The 20,826-nt window shown below is 44.3% G+C and overlaps 1 long non-coding RNA gene across 1 annotated transcript in view; it reads left to right on the forward strand.

Moving 5' to 3' along the window:
• The window catches only part of LOC138452548 (uncharacterized), a 187,788-nt gene extending 169,111 nt beyond the window's left edge, over positions 1–18,677 (forward strand). Inside the window, exon 4 of the long non-coding RNA XR_011260210.1 lies at positions 18,572–18,677. This is a non-coding gene — a long non-coding RNA (uncharacterized lncRNA). The remainder of the gene's footprint in view (positions 1–18,571) is intronic.
• The last annotated feature ends 2,149 nt before the right edge of the window (positions 18,678–20,826 follow it).

Below are 20,826 nucleotides of genomic sequence, written 5' to 3' on the forward strand. Positions count from 1 at the left end.
TGTCTACCCTCTCCCTCATTGATATATGGCGGCAAACCCACCCAACTCGGGATGAATACACATTTCATTCTTATGTGCACAACTTTAGTTCAAGGATTGATTACTGGCTGTGCTCCCCTGAACTGAGCCCGCAGACACACGAATGCCTCAAACTTCCATGCACAATGTCTGATCACTCACCGGTCCTTCCACACATGAGGACAGCAATTGTAGTTCAAAACTTGCGATGCTGGCGCCTGCCCCCAGCAATGTTAAAAGATGATTCAGTGATTGAGCCTTTGAAGATTGAAATAATAGACTTTTTTCAACGAAACAAGGGTTTGGTGGGGTCAATGGCCCTCATATGTGAGTCATTTAAAGTATGGCTGAGAGGTCACTTGATGTCATTATCTGTGGCAATAATGCACAAACTATGGAGGGAATTAGTCCAGACAGAAGACAATTTAAATCCCCTGAAACATCGTACTCACAGGGCCCCTGATACCGAAGAAATGCTTAAGCCACTACAAGCCCAACTCACGAAGTTTAGGTCCCTTGCCGAGCGGGAGGTGATGTATACCATGCACCCTATTCGAGCCCGGAGATACAAGGAGGGAAACAAGGCCAGCCTATTAATGGCTAACTTGATTAAGGCAGAGCATGGCGCTAAACCCATAACGGGGATGATCTGGCCTGATCGAATAGTACATACGGAGGCCCATAAGGTATACTAGGTATTCATGAACTTTTACTCCTAACTTTATGCAAACACAGACCAAGCCACATCAGAGGAACTCGACCAGTATCCTGCCTCGTTCCCGTTGCCCTGACTGGAAAAGGAAGAAAGGGAGTCGTTAGACAAAGCAACTGGGCCAGATGGGCTTTCGACAGACCTGTATAAAATAATGTGTACAGAATTAGCCCCCACAATGAAAGCAATGTGGGAAGAAGCCCTAGATCTCAGCACACTTCCGAGCTCTATGAGGGAAGCCATGACTTCAGGGCTGCTTAAACCACAGAAACTGCTGCACGACATGCTTCATACCAACCTTTGTCCCTAATAAATTTGTATATAAAAATATTCGCCAAAGCGATCCCTAACCGGCTACTACCACACATGAATACATTAGTTAATCCAGATCAGTCCGGTTTTGTTCCCACATGCTCCACAGCCCTAAATTTGCATAGATTCTTCGCCATCTCATTACAACTAGATCTGAAAGCCAAAACTATTGCTGTCGCCCTTGATGCCGAAAAGGCGTTTGATTCTGTCTCCTGGGGTACATGTACGCGATCCTGCGGAATGGGATTCGGGCCAGGCTTCCTAAGATTCATCCGAGTATTATACAGGAAGTCGAAGGCTAGAGTTTGAACGAATAATACGATATCGCAGAGTTCTCATTGCACAGAGGCACGCGCCAAGGCTGCCCTCTGTCTCCTCTCATATTTGCTCTCACTATTGAAGGAATGGCAACATGCTTGCGTCACAAGCACTCTTGGCGGGGTATTCTCATTAGGGGCCCTCCTCAGCTCAGTTCATTATATGCTGACGATACCATGGTATATCTAAGAGACCCCGAGCGCAACCTCCCCCCGGTGATGCATGAAATTCAGAAGTTCTCAGGCTATAAAATGAATCGCTCCATATCTGAGATCATTCCCCTTACACCGGGAGCGGTAAAATCGAAAGCCACCGCACAGTTTAGTTGGTCCCCGTACTCGGCCTGATACCTAGGCATTATAATGGCCACGAATAGGCAGACCGTATATGATACAAACTATGCACCCTATTTGACACTTCTCGAGACTAAATTGTAGGTGTGGAATAAGTTACCGATTTCATTATATGGCCGGATAGCCCTGCTTAAAATGGTTAAATTACCCAAACTGTTGTACCTTTTCTGTAACATCCCAATCTAGTCTGGGCACCCCTTTTTTGATAAACTTCAGAATCGCTTCCACATTCATATGGGGAGGGGGAATGGTTAGACTTAGCTGGCCAAAACTATGTGAACATTACGATACAGGTGGCCCCAGACTTCCTAGTATATTACTACGCGGCACAAACGCACTTTGCCAAATATTTGTTCCCAAACTCAGAACAGTACGCCCATATTCAAGAAGAAAAATTCTCTGCGGCTCCCACGACACACCATGATGTTCCCCAAGTATAAACAACACAAGGGTGAAGTAGACCCAGTCTATTGTATGGTGGGGGCATGGATGGCGTTGTTTAGGAAAGTTGGGTGTACGGAACCATATTGGCCACATACCTCCCTATGGCATCATCCGGACTTGGTACCCACGTTGGATACAACATTACAGAAAGGGTGGGACCCAGGAAGGGAAATGCGGGTGGGGACCTGTTTGCTGTTGGAAGGTTTGTACACTTACAAGAGGTTCAGGAGAAAGTAGGAGCCAATCTCACCATAACATTGCAATATCATCATCTGAAGGCGGCGTGCAGGGTCAAGTGGGCGTCCTTCGCAGTTGCCCTGACCCCACATCCTTTCCTTTCAACCATCATGACACAAGATGAATTCAGAGGCGTTATATCTACACTGTATAATGCAGCCCAACTACATGCTTCTTCTCAAAATACAATGAAGTCCAAGTGGGAAAAAGACTTGAACATGTCTATAGAGGATGCACAATGAGCGAAATACTGTTACTTCACCAAATGTATCTCCCTGTGTGCTAACTTCAGGCTAATATAGGTCAAACTTTTAAATCACTTATATAAAACGCCAAGCAAGTTGGCTAAATATGGACAGGCCTGTCAGACTTGCTGCCCCAAATGCAAAGGCCCAGAAGCTAATTCGATTCATATGTTCTGGGAGTGCCCCCCAATCAGAACATTTTGGGAAGAGGTTGCCGGCATACTCACTGACATACTTGATACACACATACCAGCTACTCCATTGAAATATCTACTAGGAGATATAGGGAAAGTTTCGATTAAAATGGAAGACTCTTATCTGTAGCAGGGGCAATTGCCAAACAAAACATTCTTAAATGCTGGCAGGCAAAGAAGGCCCCTACAATTCAGACATGGCTCAGAGACTTGATATATACATATGAATGTGAAGAAAGTTATATTAAGGGAGTTTCCGCTGTATGCAGGCCTAAGGACATTTGGGCGCCTTTACGGTTATACTTGACAGAGAAACGCGACGAGAAGGGAGATGATGCTGCAAAGCTATTTCCAAGTGGCCTAGTATGCAACAGCACATGTTGTATTTCTTATCGAATATTGTATTACCATGCATCACACTGTACTGTATATTGATGATGTAGCCATCAGATGAAAAATATATTTTTTTTAAAATAAACTGAAGAATCATGAGTTTCTGTCTCACTCTAGTGATTCCTCATGCTGAGGTGGCACAGCTGCTACTGTTCCACGAGATTGCCAACTCTTTGGAGATGTCTTGACACGTGTTGGTTAATTGGCCGCAGTTGACCGGCACACACGATAAATGCATTGCTGTCACCATCCACATTTACAGTGAATAAAAACACCATTGCCTTTACTTTGCCCATCACAGGTGAACATGTTGAGACAATGCTTGATTCTCTGTAGACTGCTTAGGCTCTTGGGTGCAAGTGCCAAAGCGTGATTTGGTAGTTTCGAGGAGTAGGAGTAGTCGTGACTCCCACCTAAGTTGCTGCTTTCAATTATACATTACCATTGTTCTAAAGTGAGAACAAAACATTGAATTGCTGTGCAGTAAATCTAATATCAGATCATCAAAAGCTACAACTACAAATGCAGTGCAAACAAGCGCCTAGAGAAAGAAGGCATGATGTCAGGGCCTACTTCGATGCCGATCTGCAAAGCCAGGTAGTCACAGATTGCCTACATTGCAAACCATCGGAAATCAGATGAAGATAAACATGGAGCGTGTTCCAACAAGAGAGACCCCCCCTACCCACCAAAGAAAGAACGAGAAGGGTTGAGAAGTACAGGACATTGGGGACTTACATTCAAAGTTGATCTCAACTTCCCAAGCCTCATGAGGCCAACAGAATCCAGATTCAGGAGTTCCGAAGAGCTTGCATGGCCGCATGGACCACATTATGAGCAAGGCAGAAAGCCTTGAAGGGGGACCTGGCACCCAGGGAGAGACAGCGCTGCTGTCTCAAGACATGTGGCTCATGCTCACATTTGATGACTCCCAAAACCAGCCAGGCTGCAGCATGAAGCAGGGCCTCCAGAGGAGCAAGAGGGGATGCAGACCTTAGTTATAGTTGGGATATGAAAGGAGAAAGGAACAGGCAACCAAATGAAAACCCGAGCCAGTGGGTTGGATTGAGCAGATTGAACAGGAGGGGTGAGTTTCAAAGAACTGGGCTCTGTGATCTATAGACATGTAAATAATCTTAAACCTAATGTTTTACATGTAGTCATTTGAAATTATATTTATTTTAGTGTTTGCTCCCCTCATCATATGTGTGTATTTAAGTGTTTTAAATAAAGATTGTTTAAAACACATGCATTGGTCCATCAGTGAAGTCAGAGATGGTGTAATATCCCTCCTTCCTGGTGAAGTCTTTGGTGGGTCAAGGACAGTGTGATTGCCTCTTCCTTTGATGTATTAATAGATTCATGGGCCGTTCAATGCCACTTTCTTTGATGTCTTTACAGATTCATGGGCAGTGTGATGCCACTCGCTTTGATATCTTTACAGAGTCATGGGAATTGTGATACCTCTTCCTCTGATGCCTGTACAGATTCATGGGCAGTGTGATGCCACCCCCTTTGATGTCTTTACAGATTCATGGGCAGTGTGATGCCTCCTGCTTTGATGTCTTTATAAAGTTAATGGCAGTGTAATGCATCTTCCTTTGATGTCTTTACAGATTCATGGGCAGTGCAATGCCTCTTGCGTTGATGTCTTTATAGATTCAGGGCAGTGTGATGCCACTTCCTTTGATGTATTTACAGATTCATGGGCAGTGAAATGCCTCTTGCGTTGATGTCTTTATAGATTCAGGGCAGTGTGATGCCACTTCCTTTGATGTCTTTACAGATTCATGGGCAGCGTGATGCCTCTTCCTTTTTTGTCTTTACAGATTCAGGGACAGCGTGATGCCTCTTCCTTTTGATATCTTTACAGATTCATGGCAGTGTGATGCCACTTCCTTTGATGTCTTTACAGATTCATGGGCAGTTTAATGCCTCTTGCTTTGATGTCTTTATAGAGTCAATGGCAGTGTAACGTATCTTCCTTTGATGTCTTTACAGATTCAGGGGCAGTGTGATGCCACTCCCTTTGATGTCTTTACAGATTCATGGAAAGTGTCTGTACAGATTCATGGGACGTGTTATGCATCTTCCTTTGATGCCTGCACGGTTTTATGGGGAGTGTGATGTGTCCTGCTTTGATGTCTTTATAGTGACAATGGCATTGTAATTCCTCTTCCTTTGATGTATTTACATATTCAGGGCAGTGTGATGCCCCTTCCTTTGATGTCTTTACAGATTCAGGGGCAGTCTGATGCCACTTCCATTAATGTCTTTATAGAGTCAATGTCAGTGTGATGCCTCTTCCCTTGGTGTATTTATACATTCAGGGCAGTGTGATACCTCTTCATTTCGTAATTGTCTGTCCAGTGAGGTCTATAAATGGTCAAGCATAAACAAACAAATTTGATTGGTGGAAGCATATCAACCCTGACCACTATCAATGCTCTGGTCAGCATCGCTTACGTATTTTTGTATCGCATCTGTGCCATTGCAGAACAGTCTTGGAATGCCATCAAAGGATACAGTCCATTCATCCATGGTTGTAAATGGTACAGTACAGTGTGATGTCACTCCCTGTGATATCTTTCAATCTTGCATACCCTAGTGTTGCAGTAATACTCTTGGAAGCAGCTAGGTCTCCTAAAAGGATGATAATTGCTAACACATTCATGCCAAAGACCTCCTCTGATTTCTCTAAGGACTGTCAAAGTCTGATGCTCATGACATGTGAGATGGCGCTCCCTGGGGCAAAGAGATGTTAGGTAACTGGCAGTTATGCCTTGTGATGTGGGGCTGCACCAGGAAGCCACTATTATTGCCTTGCTATAGTGGTATCCCCTTCAGTCACAGGGTTTTTAGTCCTGCCGCATACCTTTGTTACAGACAAAGCTGGTCAATGTCCAAAAGACAATTGAATATGTAAGCAAAAGGACCCCGATCAGTGCAATAACGACGGCAGTTGCACAGGGAATCAGAAGTGTTGCAACTTCCACTGCGGGTTAAAGTGAAAGGAGCCAGAACCAGCCAGCACTCTGGCATAGGATCACTAAGCCAGAAAACCATCACGCCCATTCATTAACAAGTAGCAGGCTGAAGAACTGTAGGGTTGCCTACAGGCTACAGCAATGCCAGAGGTTAAGATTAAGTCTAAACCTTCCAGCCATCACCCCTTTTGTCTTGCCTAAGTCATCCCGAGTGTACAAAGAAATGGGTCCCGATCCTTAGCCACACCACCATGCACCTGAACGCTATCATGACTCTAGGATTAGACGTCAAATCATGCTCCATCCAGCTCACAGCCGTAAAATCACTCTGAGTGCAGGCTATAACGCTACATAAGATGTTACCACACTGCATCCTCTCTATTAAAGGGAATAGCAGGCCGATTGATACTGGATACAGGGTTTTATCCAAGTAGATGGCATTCAAAGTGAAGGTGGTGTCCGATATCAAAGCAAGAGGATTGAGTGAAGATGTGAAAATAGCCCGAACTCATGTAATGAGTTCCAGACCTACTGAATGTGGGCAGATGTCAGACATTCCAAAATACAGTTGCATCTAAAACATTTGATGGCTCATGGTGCACATTTGTTTCAGCAGGCTTCCACCAAAACTCCCAGAATTGTCTATTTAGGATCATATAAACAAAATCAAAACGTTCACTAAGAAAAGCCAAAATGAATTCATTAAATGTACATCTTTCATTGACTCAATAGAAACACTGGTTGCCTATGTCCTAGGCATGTCCAGGCTCTGGCATTATTCCACGTTCCTTAGCAAATCTTCTCAGGTCCTCCCTCACGCTACACTTCCTTAAAGCTTCTTTCATTTGCAGAATTGCGAGATTGAGATCATGTATTGACAGAATTGTAAAGATTTTCAGGCAATGAGCTAATGAATGTAAGCCCATGTCATTATTAGGCATAACTGTGATCAGAAAGTCAATTTTTTTTTTTTTTATTTTTTTTTATTTTATTGGTTGGTTGAAAATCAACCTTTCAATTTAATATATAACATAATTGATCACAAATTAAAACAGGATAGAATTAAGCTCAAAATCTGCATTCAACAAAACCCTACAAACTCACCACTTTAACCTTCAATTGTTTCTCATTAACAGCAAAAAAAATAATAAAATCACAATTCATATATATACATCATCTGAGTTTTCATCTAAAATCAATCCAAATAGATTCAAATTCCACATCATTGGAACCACTAGTGATCCACCAGCAAGGAGGTATTAGTTGGAAAACACATGTCATCTATTTAGGGGCTCATCTCAAGATTTAGGGCTAGCAGAAATTGGACTGTGGCTATACGAACAGCTTGGAGAGGTGAGGAGAATATTCTAGACCACAGTACATCTTTAGTTAAACAGGTATAGTTTTCGTACAGTTTTTTAAAATATTTACAACGTAAATCCTTTAGTGAGGGGCAACCTACTATCAAATGTTTTAAAGTTTCCTCGCACTCTGGTAATTGACAAAACCGACATTTATTTTCTTGTTTTGTTATTTGACCTCTTCGAGCTAAAATTTCTCTAGTGGGCCACAAATTAAATCTAAATCGAAGATAGTTGTTTCTAAAATGGTGCGAGGGAAATTTAAGTAAATAGGAGGCTGCAACTCTCATTCTTTTCGTACCAAAAGGCAGGCTGCAATAATCTTTGTACTGTGAGCAAAGCTCTAAAGTGCAGATCCAGTCATGCTGATATAGTTTTCTCTGGGCACGATTGGGATTAGTTAGAAGCAGTTCAATGGTTATATCGGCCTCTACTAACAGGTTGGTAACAGAATTTCTCCACTTATTGGGAAAAAAGTGTGTGGATTTCAACATATATGTGGCCAATATATAAGATAAATCCGAACAATTAGTGCACAGCAGAAATTTCTTCATTAGCGAACACAGTTTCCATGCATAAAATACAAACATTGAAAGAGCACCCAACTCATATCGTATCAAAGGCCCTGGTGTTGAATTCGGTAACTTAAGCACTGACCGCCAGAATTTTGCCTCCAGTCGATCCCAAAACATACGGTCTCTTGGTAATTTACATTCTGAGCCGTATGTTATTATTGGTAAAACTTTTTGCGTATAATATAACAATATCTGCGAACATGTGAATTTACCAAATTTTTGCAAAAGGACTTTAGCTTGACTTGTTAATGTTTGCAATTTTTGTTTTATATCCTGCACATAGGGGGTGTCACACTTCAGATTATTAATAATCACTCCTAAGTATTTGTATTGCGGGGTGATAGAGATAATCTCTTCCTGAAAAGTCCAGACGGACGATTTTAGGGGGCGACATTTTTTTTTATTATTATAACATTGCATGATCTGTGTTTTGCTTAAGTTAACAGCCATATGGTTTCTTTGAACATACAATGAAAGCCCTTGTAGTAGCCGCTGTAGACCGGCCGGCGTTTTAGAGATTAAAATAAGATCATCCGCATATAATAGCCATGCAATTTGATGCGGCCCAAGTTTTGGGGCATCTGCGTTGATATCAATAAAATTCTTACCCATGTCCAATATAAATAGGTTAAAAATAGTAGCTGCCAGAATACAGCCCTGTTTCAGACCTCTTGCTGTCGCAATTTTAGTAGTTAGATGCCCAGCTAAAGTGGTTCTTATCTGAATTGCTGTGTTTGTATAAAGAAGCGCAATCAATTTAACCACTGAACTAGGGCAGCCCATTTTGATCAATTTGTTAATTAGCAGGTGTCTATCGATTGAATCAAAAGCCTCTTTAAAATCTACGAAAGCTAAAAACAAGGGCTGGTTGAGATATTCACATTTAGCTTTAATCGCATTAATTGCTGTAATGTTTATTGCCGTGCCTTTTCCCGCAACAAATCCGGTTTGAAATACATCAGCTTTACCAGCAGTTTCAATCCATGCTCGCAAGTCTCTAAGAATCAACCGGGCGAAGATCTTGCCCGGTGTATCAAGAAGGGCAAGCGGTCTATAATTTGACGGATCTTGTCTATTACCCTTCTTGAACACCGGGACAATAATTGAGAGAGACCATGATCTAGGCAATTGTTGAGTGCGTATGATTGTAGTGTAAAGTTGATACAAAATCCTTGCCCATAGGTTCGGATCTTGTTTCATCATATAATTAGATATCCCATCTGGACCGGGAGCACGTGAGCTACTAGATTTGGTAATGTAAAATAAGATGTCTGCTACTGAGAATTGCAAGGTAAAAGCTCCTGGATCACACTGACTAAGTAATGAGTTTGTAGTCTCAGGACAGGCATACAAATTTGCATAATGTTCAACCCATTGAGCCTCTGCCACATCATTGATTTGTAGTGAAATCTGCGTATTAGGGTTAGTCTTATTAATTAGAGCCCATATTTGCGCAGAGTTTTTTGAGCCCATCTTTTGGAGCATGCATTCTCCATCAATTTGATAAAGAGTAGCTCGATGGGCCTTCATCCAGTTTTTATGTTTTGTTTTCAATGATTTAAGGGCTTGCCATTTAATTTGGGAGGGCAAAGCTAAAACTACTCTTTTTTCTCTTCTAAACCAGGACTTTTGTTGCTGTACTTCCTTGTTAAAAGAATGCAAAGGGAAGTACTTTGTCTTCACCTTATTTGTTGTAGCAAATGTATGCAATAAGTCACTATACTCTAGTGACTTGTTGGTTCCTAGTGTCTTTTCATACACAATTGATTGTTCGAAGACTCTGGCAAATTTTGTCAGGTTGGGTCCAGTCCAGTGAAGTCTATTCATACCTCTATTCACTAGTAGAGGATGGTATGTATTGTATATCTCCTCTTTTCGCTGTGGAGCCGTACAGTGCCATTTCGCATTCAATATGTTGTGATCACTGTCCTCAGTAGAGATCACACAAAACAACTTAATATCAAAGAATAGTTCACGATTAACGTAAATATAGTCAATAATTGCACCGGAATGACCTCTTTTCCACGTATAATGTGGTGGACTATCGGCCGAGCATGAACCATTTAACATAACCAAGTTTTTTGACTCGATAAAGGTGTTCCATAAGACCAGTCTGCTATCTCTGCGATTATGGAGAACATCCAGGCAGTGTAAATTTAAGTCGCCTGCCAAAATAATATGCGGGTATATAGGGAGTTTAATAATCTCTGACCATAACTCTTCCAGATCTTTAAAAAATGTTTTAGTGGATATTGCAACTGGATTCCAATATATATTTACAATCGCATATTTTTGTTCTCTTATTGTGATGATTACCAGTTGAATGTATCGATTTGGAGCAGACTGGTGTTCTAGAACAACTTCGGAGGACTTATTTAGGGCCACAAGGAGACCGGACATGGGCCGACCTTTCATAGATCGTATTGCCGGATTAAAGACTATTTCAAAGTTATCCCACACTGGTCGCTCCGTGAGCCAAGTTTCTTGAAATAAGATAATATCATGCTTCGATATCTCATTAGAACTATTCCTCAGTAAATGCCCATGTCCTCGAGTATTCCAACTTATCATAGATAAAAATGGTGGGAGGTGTTGCAAGGTTAGTTATGACTGCTTAGATATAGATTGTAGCATTGGGTAATAATTTTGATTACTGGACTGAGCACATAAGCCCTGTCTCTGGTTAGAAATATAGGGCTGCATTGCAAGATGTTGCACCGCAGGAAAAGGAACTTGGTTTGACACATCGGTGAGAAGCTCAAAACCTAGTTCATATATTTCGTGTTTAGCAAGCCACAATGTGTTTAACACCACTCGTGAGGACACCCAAAACCGTGCAACAGAAAGATCATTATCGCAGATAAATTCCACCAAATCAATATCGGAGGATTGCAGATCATCTAACGCAGGGATTTCAGCTAAAATTGCAAGTATACTAGAGCGATTTAAGTCATACTTCGCATAAGGTAAATCTCTGCACCGAATGATCAATGGATATAGCGGTTGTTTGGATGGTATTTTCAAATTTTTTGATGGTACAGACGAAAACTTGTCAGAGTACGGCCAGCTTGTACCCAATGAGTGATTTTGTTGTTGAGGATGTATGTTAATCTTTGCAACAGGGCCAGCTGGATAACGACTCAGATCTTTTGATTGTGAATGTAAGGTATGCTGGACAACCTCTGACTTTGTAAGTAATGCAGCATTTTTGTTTAGGTTAGTCATGTAATCTTGTACTGCGGTTTTGATTACTTGTTGTATGGATATTTCGGATACATCAATTATGGGTTGTTTGGAAGAAGCTGTATCAGCCGAGTTAGTAGTAATTTTGAGGGGAGCAGACATTTTTTTTGAAGAAGGTGACCCAGAGATCAAGGGCGTAATAAGTGGTTGTGCCACATGGTTCTTTTCTGTATGATCTGTCATATGAGATCTCTCTCGAATGTTAGGGTCTTTCAGTATCTCTACTTGGGCATTCGAGGGTCGTTGTTTGGTCATATAGTGATCAATCTCCTTTCTAATTTCGTTCCGTCTGGCTTCAGCATCCTTATCTATAATCAGCTCAGGAGAACAAGATGGTGGTGCTACAAGGGTATCACACTCTTTTACTTGTACCGCAGGACATAAAGGTACTAGGGGAAGTGAAGCTTGTGAGTTTACCACCTTATCATGTTCAGCAGCCTCGACCAATGCGTCTAATGGGCCATAGGCTACTATCTGGGCCGGGCATGCTGTTGGCTGTGTACTATTTTTCTTACCATTAGCCAAGGTGTTATATTTTTTTTGTACTGCTTCCGCAGCCATGATGGTATGTTTCCTAGGCAAGGATAGGGCTTTAATAAAGGCTTTAGTTGCTGAGGTTGTCGTTTTAGTTATATCTTTAACATTTTTTGTTTTTTTACTACTCGGGTTCTTTTTTGGTTTAGATGTAATTTCGGGTGGTTTAGGTCCGTTAGATGTGAATATATTAAACACTTGTTTGTCTTCGGGCACTATCGGGTCTAAGAGCGGTTTATCTTTTGATGGTTCAATTTTTTGGAGCAATGAGAAATCGTCGTGAATTACATTTGAAAAGGCAGGTAAGGGCGTGAACTTCATAGGTAGTGTTTGTGTAATGGGCTCGGTGGGGAATTTATCAAGGATCAGTGATTGCTCAGAATTTAATGTTAGTTTTTTTCGGGTATTCATTTCAATACTGTATTTAAGCGTTGCCTGCCAATGTAATAATTTCTCAATCTGTTTATCGTGTGTCTGCAGTTTTCGATCGAGTGTTTCAAACAGCTTAAAAAGAGAGGAAATGGCCAAATTCATGGCATGCAACGTGGACTCAATCAAAATAGACGGGGAAATAGCTGGAGGCAAAATAGGGCCATCAGATGGTAGGACCGGAACATCCGGAATACGTCTAGGAGTGGGAGCAGCAAATGAAGCGACTAAACTATGTGCTGCGTCTGAGTATATGAAAGAAACTTCAGGTAGCTCTAGTGAGTTCCGACAATCATCTCCTGCCAAAAGAGAAGAGTTTGAACTCAGTTCAATTACTGCAGGTTGAGAGTCAGCCAAACCAGCACCGCTTTTAATCAGGGGGAGGGGCGGGGGAGCATGACAATCGTGTGGTAATATACTCCCACCCCGGACCCCCCCGGTGGGACCTAAAGGGTTCGGACGTGGAATTTGAGGTTCTTGATTTCTATTGGGATCGATAATAGAGCCTGGGGATCCTGGTGCTTCACATATTATAGGCATTGTATGAGGCTCTTTTAAAAGGGGGATGTCGCCCTCTTTAATAAGGGTGTTATCAGAAACTCCCAAATAATTTTTTGCATTAGAGCCTTGGGCGTTTGTAGTAAACTTAAAGCAAGAATCAATTGATTTCCCAGTGAAGTCAATTTTAACTGTGACTGATATACGCCTATATTACTTGTGGTTTGTACTGCAATGCATAGGGCTGCAATTCTCTCTCGTGGGAGTGCTCACCTGTTCTATGAAGTCTGTCCACAAGAGACCCCAGAGATCCCACCCTGACACTGATCACAAATGGTCCCCTCTGCTGCATGTTCCTGTCAGCTCTGCTCTCCAGTTTCCTAGCCAGAATCTTTTTGGTTGAATCCGACTCAGACAGAAAAAGGTTTCAATGGTATTTTGATGAAGAGCTGTAAACAATGGAGGAAGATTCCTTGTGCCCCACTGAGAACCTAGATGTCCTCCCCCCCAGCGAGAACCAAGATCTCCTGACCCCCAACAAGAACCAAGATCTTCTATCCCCCAGTGAGAACCAAGATCTCCTGCCCCCCAGCGAGAACCAGGATCTCCTGCTCCCAGCGAGAATCAAGATCTGCTGTACCTGTGCAAGAACCAGGATCTCCTAATCCCCACGAGAACCAAGAACTCCTGTCCCCCAGCGAGAACCAAGATCTCCTGCCCCACAGTGGGAACCAAGATCTCCTGTCCCCTGGCCAAAACCAAGATCTCCTGCCCCCATTGAGAGCCAAGATTTCCTCCCCCCAGCGAGAACCAAGATCTCCTGTCCCCCTGTGAGAACCAAGATCTCCTATCCCACCGCGAGAACCAAGATATCCTGCCCCCCAGCAAGAACCAAGAACTCCTGTCCGCCAGCGAGAACCAAGATATTCCATCCCCAAGCGAGAACCAAGGTAACTTTTTGAAGTCAGACAAAGGCATATTTACCTGCAGAAAAGGAAGGCCCAATTGTGTTTTTATACTTAGGGCCACCAACTTGAAAGGGTCCCCAGTGCAAGGAAGGAACATCAGCGACAAAGCAATGCAGAATGCATCAATACCGCCACACTAGACTGGCTTCACACACCACTTACTAGCTTGTGTAAGGAGGTATGCAGATGCATCTGGAACATGATGCAGTCTCAGCATGAAGAAGGCCAGGAACCCCAGGCACAGGTTGTTACTGCAGGGCTTGAGTTGGCTTTGAATTCGGAAGCAAGGAAAATCATCTAGGGATGGAAGCAGAACTCTAGGTATTCCTTTGCAGAGCCTCCCTTGCACGCCAGCTGATGCTGTGGTCACAATGAGTGGATATTGATCTCTAGCTGCTGCTGTGGTCGCAATGGGAGGATATTGCCGTCTAGCTGCTGCTGTGGTCGTAATGGGAGGATATTGCCCTCTAGCTGCTGCTGTGGTCGCAATGGATGGATATTGCCCTTTAGCTGCTGTTGTGGTGGATATTGCCATCTAGCGGCTGCTTTGGTCGCAATGGGTGGATATTGCCCTCTAGCTGCTACTGTTGTCGCAATGGGTGGATATTGCCTTCTAGCTGCTGCTGTGGTCGCAATGGCTGGATAATGCCCTCTAGCTGCTGCTGTGGTCGCAGTGGGCGGACATTGCCCCCTAGCGGTTGCTGTGGTCGTAACAGTCAGTAAATGACTGTTATTGCTCTTTAGCAGCTGCTCTGGTCACAATGGGTTGACATTGCCCTTTAGCTGCTACTGTGGTCGCAATGAATGGACATTTCCCTCTAGCAGCTGCTGTGGTTGCAGTGGGTGGATATTGCCTTCTAGCAGCTGCTGTGGTCGCAATGGGTGGATATTGCTTGTTAGCTGCAACTGTGGTTGCAATGGGTGGACATTACCCTATAGCTGCTGCTGACGTTGCAATGTGTGGATATTGTCCTCTAGCTGCTGCTGTGGTCACAATGGGTGGCTATTTCCCCTCTAGCGACTGCTATGGTTGCAATGGGTGGACATTCCCCTTTAGCTGCTACTGTGGTCGCAACAGGTGGTCAATGCCCTCTAGCAGCTGCTGTGGTCGCAGTGGTTGGATATTGCCCTCTAGCGGCTGCTTCGGTTGTAATGGGTGGAGATTGCCCTCTAGCTGCTGCTGTGGTCGTATTGGGTGAATACTGTCCGACAGCTGTTTCCTAGCCACAGCTTGTATTTATGGTTCCATCCGACTCAGATAGAAAAAGGTTTCAGTGGTCTTTAGAAGAAGAGCTGTAAACAATGAAGGAAGATCTCCTGTTCCCCAGTGAGAACCAAGATCTTCTATTCCCCAGTGAGAGTCAGGATCTTCTGTCCCCCAGCGAGAACCAAGGTATCTTTTTGAAATCAGATAAAGGCACATTATTTGCAGAAAAGGATGGCCCAATTGTTTTTCTTATACTGAGGAGCACCAGCTTGAGAGGGCTCCCAATGCCAGGAAGCAACATCAGCAACAAAGTTTACACTTGTGGAATGCAGAATGCATCAACACCACCAAACTAGACCGGCATCCTACACCATTTACTAGCTTGTGTAAGGAGGTATGCGGCTGCATCTTGAACATGATGCACTCTCAGCATGAAGAAGGCTAGGAACCTCGGGTAACAGGTTGGTACTGCATGGCTTGAGCTAGCTTTAAAATCGGAAGCTAGCAACATCATTAAAGGAAGGAAGCAGAACTATAGGTATTCATATGTGCAGCATCCCTTGCACCCTAACTGCTGCTGTGGTCGCAACAGGTGGATATTGCCTCTAGCTGCTGCTCTGGTCGCAACAGGCAGATATTGCCCTTTAGCTGCTGCTGTGGTCGCAACAGGTGGATATTACCCTCTAGCTGCTGCTGTGGTCGCAACAGGCGGATATTGCCCTTTAGCTGCTGCTGTGGTCGCAACAGGTGGACAATGCCCTCTAGCAGCTGCTGTGGTCGCAGTGGTTGGATATTGCCCTCTAGCGGCTGCTTTGGTTGTAATGGGTGGAGATTGCCCTCTAGCTGCTGCTGTGGTCGTATTGGGTGAATACTGTCCGACAGCTGTTTCCTAGCCACAGCCTGTATTTATGGTTCCATCCGACTCAGATAGAAAAAGGTTTCAGTGGTCTTTAGAAGAAGAGCTGTAAACAATGAAGGAAGATCTCCTGTTCCCCAGTGAGAACCAAGATCTTCTATTCCCCAGTGAGAGTCAGGATCTTCTGTTCCCCAGCGAGAACCAAGGTATCTTTTTGAAGTCAGATAAAGGCACATTATTTGCAGAAAAGGATGGCCCAATTGTTTTTCTTATACTGAGGAGCACCAGCTTGAGAGGGCTCCCAATGCCAAGAATCAACATCAGCAACAAAGTTTACACATGTGGAATGCAGAATGCATCAACACCACCAAACTAGACCGGCATCCTACACCATTTACTAGCTTGTGTAAGGAGGTATGCGGCTGCATCTTGAACATGATGCACTCTCAGCATGAAGAAGGCTAGGAACCTCGGGTAACAGGTTGGTACTGCATGGCTTGAGCTAGCTTTAAAATCGGAAGCTAGCAACATCATTCAAGGAAGGAAGCAGAACTATAGGTATTCCTATGTGCAGCATCCCTTGCACCCTAACTGCTGCTGTGGTCGCAAAAGGTGGGTATTGCCTCTAGCTGCTGCTGTGGTCGCAACAGGCAGATATTGCCCTTTAGCTGCTGCTGTGGTCGCAACAGGTGGATATTACCCTCTAGCTGCTGCTGTGGTCGCAACAGGCGGATATTGCCCTTTAGCTGCTGCTGTGGTCGCAACAGGTGGATATTGCCCTCTAGCTGCTGCTGTGGTCTCAACAGGTGGATATTGCCCTCTTGCTGCTGCTGTGGTCATAATAGGTTGATATTGGCCTCTAGCTGTTGCTGTGGTGGATATTGTCCTCTAAGCTGTTGCTGTTGGATATTGCACTCTTGCGGCTGCTGTGGTTGCAATGGTTAGACGTTGCCCTGTAGCGGCTGCTGTGGTCGCAATGGGTGTTAATTGACCACTAGCTGCTGCTGTGATTGCAATGGGTGGATATTGCCCTTTAGCTGCTGCTGCGTTAGCAACCAATGGATATTGCCCTTTAACTGATGCAGTGGTCTTATTGGGTGGATATTGCCCTACAACTGTTTCCTAGCCAGAGTCTGTATTTATGGTTCCATCCGAATCAGATAGAAAAAGGTTTCAATGGTCTTTAGAAGAAGAGATGTAAACAATGAAGGAAGATCTCCTGTTCCCCAGTGAGAAGCAAGATCTTCTGTCCCCGAGCGAGAAGCAAGATCTCCTGTCCCCCAGCAAGAACCAGGATCTCATCTTCCCCAGTGAAAACCAAGATGTCCTGTCCCCCAGCGAGAACTAAGATCTCCTGTCCCCCAGCGAGAACCAAGATCTCCTGTCCCCCAGCGAGAACCAAGATGTCCTGTCCCCCAGTGACCCAGTGAGAACTAAGATCTCCTGTCCCACAGCGAGAACCAAGATACCTTTTTGAAGTCAGACAAAGGCACATTATTTGCAGAAAAGGATGGCCCAATTGTTTTTCTTATACTGGGGAGCATCAGCTTGAGAGAGGGCCCCCAATGTCAGGAAGCGGCATCGGCAACAAAGTTTACCTTTTTGGAATGCAAAATGCATCAACACCACCACACTAGACCGGCATCACACACCATTTACTAGCATGAAGAAGGCCAGGACCCTCAGGCACAGGCTGTAACTGCATGGCTTGAGTTAGCTTTAAAATCAGAAGCTAGCAAAATCATCCAAGGAAGGAAGCAGAACTATGGGTATTCCTATCCGCAGCACCCCTTGCACCCTAACTGCTGCTGTGGTCACAACGGGCGGATATTGCCTCTAGCTGCTGCTGTGGTTGCAACGGGTGGATAGTGTCCTCTAGCTGATGGTGTGGTTGCAATGGGTGGATATTGCCTTCTAGCCGCTGATGTGGTTGCAATGGGTCGATATTGCCCTCTAGCTGTTGCTGTAGTGGATATTGCCCTCTAGCTGTTGCTGTGGTGGATATTGCCCCCTAAGCTGTTGCTGTGGTTGATATGGCTCTCTAGTGGCTGCTGTGGTCGCAATGGGTGGGTATTGCCCTCTAGCTGCTGCTTTGGTCGCAATGGGTGGATATTGCCCTATAGCGGCTGCAGCTGGGGTTGCAATGGGTGGATATTGCCTTCTAGCTGCTGCTGTGGTCGCAACGGGTGGATATTGCCCTCTAGCTGCTGCTGCAGTCGCAATGGGTAGATATTGCTCTTTAGCTGCTGCTTTAGTTGCAATGGGTGGATATTGGTACTGAAGGAGGTGGTGGAAAAACCATACTTGGTGGTGTTTGCGCCCTATGGTTGCGTTTGAGTTGGTTTGCAAAGATTCTGTACCCAATGGGTGAGTGGTGTCCAATTTTTGGATAATCTATGTGTACAGTGTTTGAAGTATCATGCATACTAAGCATTCTAATATCACCCATTAACGACTTTGAAAGTTGCCCCATACCTTATGAATGCTATCGACCCGCTGCACCACTTTCGCCTATATGGTCATGGAACGCATCGGTTTGCTTGCCACAAACTGGTCACGGAATTTATCCCACACATTAATATGATGCTGATATGTCATGGTCCATTGAATTTTCTTCTTCTCCACACACTTCTTTCTCTTCCATTTGCCAGCATTTGTCTTGTTTTGATTAATCATTATTTTCTCAGCTCCAGAAAAGAGTGGCTTGTGCCCGTTGCCTCCCAGCTATCCAACATGCGACATTTTCCCCACCCCGCCAAGGAACGAATGCGCCACAGACCAGGAATGCCAGGATGACCAGAAGTGCTGCCAGTACGGCTGCATTATGCAGTGCAAGAAGCCCCTGCAAGGTACAGAAGCAGCCTAGGTCACTATTCATACATGTCGTGGGGTCCTGGGCGGGAGAAGGGGACAGGCAGTGAGGGGATTAGCCGGATTGCTCACTAGGAGCCAGGACCTGAACTCTAACTGAGGACATTATCCCTGAGGACAAAATATGATGAGTAAACAAAGTGAGGGCCATTATGAGGCAGAAGTAGGCCAGATCACCCTTCACTGGCAGCAAGTGACAATCTGTGCCGTATTCATACATTGTATTATTAGGGAGTAGTTTCTTACCTGTAACTCCATTTCTCCAGCGTTGGTATCTTTCATGGATTCACATGGTTAGAATATTCCCCGTCGTCAGACTGGGAACCCTCGGTACACATATATAGTCGTTTCCTATAGGAAAAAACTTCCGACACTTGTGTGTCCTATCCACATCTACGTCCTCCCCGGGGACGTCCACGCATGCCCCATAGGACGTAATGGTATAAAAGCCCCGCCCCCGCGGGTCCCGTCAGATTTCGACCCCTCCAAAGAAGAAAGGGGGAAACCTGTTTATGCACATATCCTGCACATTGCATTTCGGGGAGGCTGGTGGGCGCATGTGAATCCATGAAAGATACCAACGCTGGAGAAATGGAGTTACAGGTAAGAAACTACTCCCTTCTCCAGCATTGGATCTTTCATGGATTCACATGCTTAGAATAGATTGTATAGCAGTATCCTAGAAGAAGGAGGTGAGAATGCAATGCAACATACATTACAAAAACAAACCACTCCCAGTCCAAATATATATATATATGCACGTAAGCAGTAACATATTTTCTGATATAAACATATTCATAATACATACATACATATATATATATATATATATATATATATATATATATATATATATATATATATATATATACATATATCTATATATATATATACATAAAGGCGACACATCAAGGAAAAAACCAAACATCGGCAAGGTAAAAGACAACAGTCTCACCATTTGGCTTACCTCATTGAAAAAGATGGCGCAGCACTGCCCTCCCCATCTGTACTTCATCCGCATGCTGCCTTTCCAGGCAGTAATGGCGTGTGAACGTGTGTGGGACTGACCACGCCGCCGCCTGGCAGATGTCTGTCAGAGGAATTCCTGCCCATAGCGCCGCGGAGGAGGCTGTCGATCTCGTGGAATGGGCTCTAGGGTGCCCTTGTAGGGGTCTCCCGGCCTTGGAGTGACTAAAAGCAATTGCCGACGAGACCCATCGAGCCAGTCCTTGCTTGGAAATTGCCCTTCCTCTCGTCGACGGACCATATGCGATGAACAGCTGTCTGGTAGTTCTGAGTTCATGCGTTCTTTGCAGATAAAACTTTAACGCTCTTTTCACATCGAGCGTACGAAGAGCCTTTTCCGCCGTCGACGACAAAGAAAGTAGGGAGAGCAATGGTCGAGTGCTTGTGATAGACCGTCGGTACTTTCGGGATGAAAGTAGGATTAGTTGATAGTATCACTTTATCTTTAAAGAATCTCATATATGGAGGGTCTATGACTAATGCCTGTAATTCCGACACTCTTCTAGCTGACGTAATGGCAATTAAGAAAGCCAGCTTCCACGATAGGAACTGCATGGATGAAGAGGACATTGGTTCGAAAGGAGGCTTCATTAAAGCCGCCAACACCACATTTAGACTCCACGATGGTGGGAACCGCTTTGTAGGGGGAAAAGTTCTAAAGAGACCCCTCATGAAATGTTTCACCAGTCTGTCGCTGAATAACGGTGCGGAATGTCTCCTTCTCGTGAACCTTGAGATGGCCGCCAGGTGCACCTTGATGGATGACGAGGATAGCCCACTCTCTGCTAGGTGAAGAAGATACGGTAAAATTTGTTCAGGAGTTACTTCCCAAGGCCATATTTCATGCTGTGTTTGCCACCACATACAGAACCTTCGCCACTTGCATATGTATGACTTGTTAGTGGAAGGAGCCCTAGCCGCCTGTACAATTTTTCGGCAATCCGACAAGACTTTCAAATTGCCAAATTCTGCAAAGTCAGGAGCCATGCCGTCAGGTTGAGGCTGTCCGGCTTGTGATGCCACACCGTTCCCTTGTCCCTGGATA

Source organism: Ambystoma mexicanum, chromosome 4p (assembly GCF_040938575.1).
Source record: "Ambystoma mexicanum isolate Mex_15411 chromosome 4p, UKY_AmexF1_1, whole genome shotgun sequence".
Classification (NCBI taxonomy): domain Eukaryota; kingdom Metazoa; phylum Chordata; class Amphibia; order Caudata; family Ambystomatidae; genus Ambystoma; species Ambystoma mexicanum.